We start from the raw sequence: 7,762 nt of genomic DNA, 5'->3' as shown, positions 1-7,762 counted from the left end.
ATGACGTTTTGATGATTCCAATAGCTTCGTATGGTGATTTTGGACTTAGGCGTGCATCCGGATTTGGATTTGGAGGTCTGTAGGGTAATTTGATGCATTTTAGCGAATATTGCAAAGTTGAAGTTTTTGAAGGTTAAGAGGTTTGACTGGGAGTTGACTTTGTTGATATCGGGCTCGGTTGCGATTCCGAGAGTTGGATTAGCTCCGTTATTTCATTTGGGACTTGCATGCAAAATTTGCCGTTATTCCAGGTTGATTTGACATGTTTCGGCACAAGTTTTGGAAGTTGAAAGATTCGAAAATTCATAAGTTCGATTCGAGGTGCGATTCGTAGTTTCGATATTGTTTGATCTGATTTGGGGCTTTGAGTAAGTTCTTATTATGTTTTAGGACTTGTTGGTATGTTGGGATGGGGTCCCGGGGACCCTGGCTGTGTTTTGGGTAAGTTTTGAATATGTTTGGGTATTTCGGCAATTTGATGATGTTCTGGAGCAGTTGAAGTGCGGATGGCACATTTTGGGAGTGCTGAGGCAAAGCCGATGTGCGGTCGTAGTGGAGAAAGGTGCGGATCGCAGCAGGGGAAACTTGCACGTTTGATGGTCTAACTTTGGAAGCTTATATCTTTTAATCTATAAGGAATTTGGAGATGATCCAAAAATACAAGTTGTAGCCCTTTGAGTTTAGTTTCTAAAAAATCAAACTTTTCATCATTTGAACATGCGTACAAAATGTTATGGTCAATTTACTGAAACCTGTTAGTACAGTTGTTGCTTTAGTGCGGCCGCAGAACTTGGAAGTGCGAACCACACAAAAAATGTGCGGTCAACACTTTGGGAGATCAGATGTGGTACCATATAAATGAGGGTTTCATCTCATTTTTCATTTTTGGACATAGAGAGCTCGGTCTTTCTAGAAAATCATTGAGGTAAGTGATTCTAACTTGGTTTTGGCTATATTACCCGAATCTATTGTTATTTGCATCATTTAATTAGTGATTTGAGTTGGAAATTTGGGGAAAAATTGTGAAAACTTTTAAAACTAATTTATGGGGATTTGAAAGGCGATTTGTGGTCGAATTTGAGTAATTCTTGTATGGTTGAACTCGTTATCAAATGGGTGTTTGGATTTTTGTAATTTTAGTTGGGTTCTGATGCGCGAGTTCGGGGTTGACTTTTTGAGTTGACTTTTTAGTATTAATTAAAGATTGAAGTTTTATTATCCGAAATTATTTACTATGGTTTGGTTTATGATATTAAGTTGTTTTGGCTAGAATTGAGTCGTCCGGAGATTTGTTTCACACGAGGAGGTCATTTTAAAGTATCGGTCTAGCTTCTTTGAGATAAGTATCTTGTCTTACTTTGTGTGGGGAAACTACCCCTTAGGATTTGAGTCATTTGTGCTAATTGTGTCATGTGAAGGCCATGTACGCGAGGTGACGAGTACGTGCTCGGGCTTAATTATGGAAATTTGACTGTTTAGGGCTCTTAGGTTCTTATGTTCATTAGATGTGAAGTTGTTTTGTCATGTTAAATCCCCCATTTACTGAATTCATCCTTACGTGTCTTATTTGTAATTAATCGCTTCATGTTCCACCCTTATTGCCGATTAAACTCTAATGTGCCTTAACTGAAGTTGTTGCCTCTTTTATTGCCATGCTATCCTTTCCGTAATTGCTTATCCTTAATTAAAGTTATTATTATCTTTACCGAAATTGCTTATCCTTAGTTGAATTTGTTGTATCTCTTTCGTAATTGCTCAACCTTAAATGAAGTTTTGTTAACCCTGTTCATTGTTGACTTATCCTTATTTGAAATCATTGATTCATGCTATCTCTCTTATCGTCAAATTGTACTTTTATGGAATCATTGCTACATATTATTTCATTCAGTGTTGTTGAGTCGAGGGCTATGCATGGTTGCGAAAGTCATTTTGTTGAGTTGTTATGTTTTGTTGAGTTGTTATTATTTCATTCAGTGTTGTTGAGTCGAGGGCTTATGATGTTTGCACGTGGTTTCTGCCTTTCTGTTGTTATGTGTTTGCACGATGTTTCTGCTATTGTTATGATGTTTGCACGAGGTTTCTGCCGTGCCGTTGTTATTATTGATACGCATGCAGTGGTCTAAGGTCTGGGTGTTGAAACGCATGCTGTGAGATAAGGTGGGCTTGATACTCATGGCTAGTAGGGGAACTACTAGAAGCTATGTGGTGTGATAAGGTGGGCTAAAACGCGGGATGATATTTCGGGAAAAATGATTTTTCAAAACTAAATGTAAAGGCTCATGCGGTGATATAAAGAAAGATTGTGATTAATTTTATGATTTGCGACTACGAGGCGGTACCTCGGTAGTGACTCTTGTTGACATTTCCCCATTCTTTTGTACTTGTCTTTCATTGTTGTTTCCCTTAGCGTACTATTAATTGTCTCTCTTTGAGTTGAATTATTGCTTAGTTTTGTGTAGTTAATCTTGTTGTAGTATTCGTTGTTTCAATTTTATTGTTGTCTTTATTACACAATACATTTTGTGGTGATCGTTTCTTATGTACCTTTCATTGTCTCTACTATTACTTGTTGACTTAAATTGTGGTAAAATATTTGCACAAGCATACACGTAAATAAATCACCCATATCAGTCTAAGAAGATGAATCCTAATGTTTTGACCATTTACATATACCGTTATGTATGAGAGTTATCCTGTTGGCACGTGAGTTGTCCGTGTAGTCATGAGTCATGATTATTTTTGGAACGTGAGTGGTCCATGTGGATATTAGATATTTTCACTCCCTTGGCACGTGAGTCGTCCATGCTGTTATGAATTGTAATGTGGGCACAAGATGCCGAGTGATTATGGTTCACGAATTAGGACCCATGATTTGTGATTTTGAGGTTTGGTACCTCGTGGATATTCTTGGGTAAACCTGGTGTGAAAGAGGTTGTTCCTATTAAGATGTCACTTGATTTTCCCTTATTTGGTTTCACCGGATTTGAACTGTGTTCAGCTCACTCTACAGTGTTATTACTTGTTTGTTCCCTGTTGTTAATTGTTTCTTTTAGCTTCCTATTACAAGTATTGAATTATTATTGTCATCATGCCTAGATTTTATAGAGACATTGCTCCCTGTTAGTTCTACATTTATACTTGTTCAGGTGTTTACTCCAGTGGTTGTCTTAATTGTCGCCCGTCATTACTCCACTGAGGTTAGTCTTGATACTTACTAGGTACCGTTATGGTGTGCTCATACTATGCTTCTGCACATTGTTGTGCAGATCTCAGATGCCTCGGTTATTGTTGATTATTAGCCAGCTCGTCGAGCATCTAGGGATTATACTTGTACTGTTTAATTTTGAAATTGTACTATTTATTTGTAGGGCTCGGAGTCACTTTCTGAAATTATGCTTGTACTGTTTAATTCTTTTCCCAACAGTTGTATCTAGGGATTTTCTAGCCACTCAGTAGAGCTTATGACTTGTACTACCGATTTTGGGATTGTAAGTTGTGTATAAAGAATTCTATTTCATATTTATCAGTTGATGGTTGAAATCTTCTATTAATTCAATAAGTGTTAGTCTTACCTAGTCTTAGAAACTAGGTGTCGTCACGACATCCTACAGAGGGAAATTGGGGTTGTGACACCGTGGGTTGTGTATTGTTGTGATATTGGTACAAGTGTTTTGGTATTGTTGTGGTATATGGGCACGTGTGGTGCGAGTTGATATGTTGTTTTAATGACCCGGCCGGTCGTTTTTGCACATTGTAGCCCCGTTTCCCTATTTATCACTTCTTCTATGTTCATTTGTAGTAATATGACTTGCCGAGGTGGTTGGTTTAGTTTCGGGGATGTTTCAGAGTGAATTGAGACACTTAGTCCCAAGGTTGGAAGCTTAAGTTGAATGAGTTAATCGGAGCTTGACTTGTGTGTAGACGACTCCGGAATGGAGTTTTGATGGTTCCAATAGCTTCGTATGGTGAATTTGGACTTAGGCGTATGTCCTTATATTGATTTGGAGGTCTGTAGGTTGGTTTGAGGCTTTTTGGCGAAAGTTGGAAAGTTAAAAGTTTGGAAGTTTAAGAGGTTTGACCGAGAGTTCAATTTATTAATACCGGGTTCGGATTTTAGTTCCAGGAATTGGAATAGGTCTGTTGTGTCATTTGGTACTAGTATACAAAATTTGGGGTCATTCGGAGTTGATTTGATATGGGTCGTCATTAATTTTAGAAGTTGGAAGTTCATTAGTTTCATTAAGCTTGAATTGGGGTGCGATTCATGACTTTGATATTGTTTGATGTGATTTAAGACTTTGACTAAGTTTGTATCGTGTATTTGGACCTGTTAGTATGTTTGGATGGGGTCCTGGTCGCCTCGGGTGTGATTCAGATTGAATTCGGATTAGGTTTTGGACTTGGTGTGTATGGCCCCGTAAACGTTTGCCAAGGAATTTAAGGTTTCGTGGTGCCGGGGTAGGCTTATGTGTTTGAGGATTGTAGACGGACCTTTTGGGTTGAAGAATGCATTGAGGAGTTAATGGAAATATTTGGCAGAAGAAGGCGATTCTGCGGTCAGTTTTGCGACCGCAGAACCACTCCGCGGGCCGCATACCCGTCGCAGAGTTGAGTAAACAAATGGTTGAATTTTGAAAGTATTTTTGCGGTCCATTATGCGATCGCATATACATTTCACGGTCCGCATTTTCCATCGCAGATTTGGCATGAAGAATTTCGTTGGGCGATTCTGCGGTCCACTCTGCGAGCTCATTAGTGGTCTGCGGACCGCAGAGCTGTCGCAGACCGCTCAAGACCAGCCCAATTCTTGGTATCGTTTTAGAGGCCTATTTTGCGGGCCGCATATCTGTTATGCGGTCCATTCTTCGACCGCAGACCTGAGTTCTTAGGGTCCATTTTCCTATTTTTATAACCCGACCCCATTTTGATAAATAGCCTTAGGGGTTCATTTTGAAGCAAATGTTTGATGATTTTAGAGAGAGGTAAGAGTATTTTAGGAGAGAGAAGGAGGAGACCTAGCATTCTAATCACCCAATTTTGCACCAATCTTTAAGAATCAAGGAAGCCAATCACTAGATTATCATCTATCCGGGTAAGTCCTACTCCTAAGCTTTCAAGCAAGAGGTTATGAGCTCAAGTATATTGTGGGGGTTGGAAATAGGCCATGCATGTGACAATGGGTTGTAGTATGTGGGATTAATGAACTATTTTGGTTAGTTTCTTGCTGAAATTGGTTGAGGGAGGAAGGGATTACCATTGTAGAGATTTATAGTCTATTTTGCATACTAGGTGTTTGACAAAATTCCTAAGAGATTTATACCATGTGAATCCTTCTAATTATTATCCAATATTTGCTATCTTCCTATAGATTGTTATTTCTAGAAGGGTTGGGATATTGTAGTAACTTAATGAAAGCTCAAACAAGGTATTTTGGCTAAACTACACTCTTAGAATTGAATTCCATGTTGTTCCCGTAAGTTTCAAGTATGGTTGGCTCAAGTTCCTTATTGCCATGTTCCGAGTTGTTCCTAATAAATTCGTTTGTCCCGAATAAGCCAGTGTCGAGAATTATCTATTCAAAATACATTCTGAATATTCCTATAACATTATGTTATCCTTCGGAAATGTGTTCAGGAATAATATGTGTATTAAAATGTTATGGCTTGGGTCGTATTTCATATGAAAGTCCATTATGCTTAATTTGGAAAGAATACTCCATACGTCTAAAACTCCAATTGCTTATATGTATACCTAAAGTCTTGATTTGAAATGCCTTGTTGTTGATAATCTATAAGGATGCTTGAAAGTGAAAGAAGTGGGTTGGAGATATAAAGTGTGGCCAACGTACCAAGAATGAAAGTTATACTTGTGGTCAATGGTGCCGAGAAAATGAAATAATGTGAGAAAGGTTATGAAATAGGCCTTGATTCAACTATTCCAAACTGACTTCGAAAATAGATTTGTCTAAAAGCTTATGTACCCAAGTTATGCCCAAATGTAGTTGTTTTAACTAATGCTATGCTTTGTAAGTATTTCCAATGTGTTTTGAGCTCATATATCTTCATGAGTTGAAATTGTGTATTTCCCTTTTGGGGAAAAGTTTTCAAGAATGAATGACGTGTTACTCGTTTATGATTTTAACTTGTGCTTCGATTGCCAATTATTTTACTCCATTTCTTGGAAAGAAATCCATTGTGTTTAAATAATATAAACCTAAAGTTGTGATTTCTGGAATATTCTATTTGTTGATATTTATGATGATGATCCATGAAAGTAAAGAATGAAAATGTGAAATATGAAATATGGACAACGTGCCATGGATGAAGAATCAAAAGTATGGCCAAGAGAGCCAAGGAAATAATGATGTTGTGAATTATTGAAAGTACCAACGAAGCTATATATATATATATAGAGAGAGAGAGAGAGAGTGAAAGGTTAAGAGGTGAATATACAATATATTTGTACTTTTGTTTCCCTTTTGTGCAAAACAAATTTTTTTTGGGAGTATCATTAGCAAATCGAGGAAGGGTGGGTCATAAGGTCCACACCTAAAACTACACGTGCCAGTGTAGGGGTGGATTGTGATTATTCCCCCTTATTTGGGATGAGATTGAAATATTGAGGTGATTATGATTATTCCCCTTAATTGGGATGAGATTCATATTAGCTGTGAATTGGAAGATGGCCTAGCCGATCGGGCATGATCTGACTCCATTCTAAAAACACGATGGTATATCGGTGCTAATGATCTCCCAACCAAAAATATATATTATTTTCATATTTTGAAAATTGTTATGTTTTAAGGTGGGCATTTGGATATTGTTGATTGTGACTTGCTGTTTCTATGGTTTTCCCTTTCTTATATTGGAACTCTATCTTGAAAGAGGAAATTTAGCTTTACATACTAGTACTATTCCATATGTACTAATGTCCCTTTTGCCGGGGGCACTGCATCTTCAATGGATGCAGGTGGTTCGTCAGCAGACAGTTTTGATCCTCGTTAGCAGTTACTCTCTATTTAGCAGATTTTGGTGAGCCTTACTATGTTCCGGGATTCATGTCATTTGACGTTGTACTTTATGTTTTGATGTATAACCGGGGCCTTGTCGCCGACACTTTCATACTACTTTTCTGTTGTACTTAGAGGCTCCGTAGACAGGATGTGGGTGGTGTTTGATGTTGGGAATTAAACTAGTAAGTGTTGGTATTTAGGAAAATATATTTTTTATCATATCTATAGCCTTGTAATATTTTGGAAATCATAAATGAATAACCTTTAGTAATGGAAAATATTGTGGAACACTTGACTCTTATCATGTTTATCACTTGTACTGATTCTTATATTGTTAATGGGCAAGGTTGGGTAGAAGACATCTAGCAGGCTTGCTTAATTGAGGTATCTCGGTTGAGCGTCGATCACGCTCCCCGAGGTCGGGGCGTGACATGGTGTATTGCTGAAGCTTATGGCTTCTGGTGTGATCGCACCTGTGAGGTCTTTGTCGCAGGTGCGAAGCCGCAAAAGTGGCAGTAAGTCTAATGGCCTTGTTTTGCAACTCTTTAGCTTGACATCTTGTTAAAGGCCATCTTTGAGATTCCAAAGCTTCATCATTGTCCTTGAATAGAGTTGAGCTTCCAAGGATGCTATCATTCCCCTCTTCTTGAAGAAAATTCGTCCTCGAATTTTGACCTTACAAGAAAAAGAAAACACGCACTAGTAATTGGCATCCACTAATATTAGAAAATAATAGGAATAAAACAAGAT

Source organism: Nicotiana tabacum, chromosome 4 (genome assembly GCF_000715075.1).
Source record: "Nicotiana tabacum cultivar K326 chromosome 4, ASM71507v2, whole genome shotgun sequence".
Taxonomy (NCBI): Eukaryota; Viridiplantae; Streptophyta; class Magnoliopsida; order Solanales; family Solanaceae; genus Nicotiana; species Nicotiana tabacum.
Note: the sequence above shows the minus strand (reverse complement) of the source record.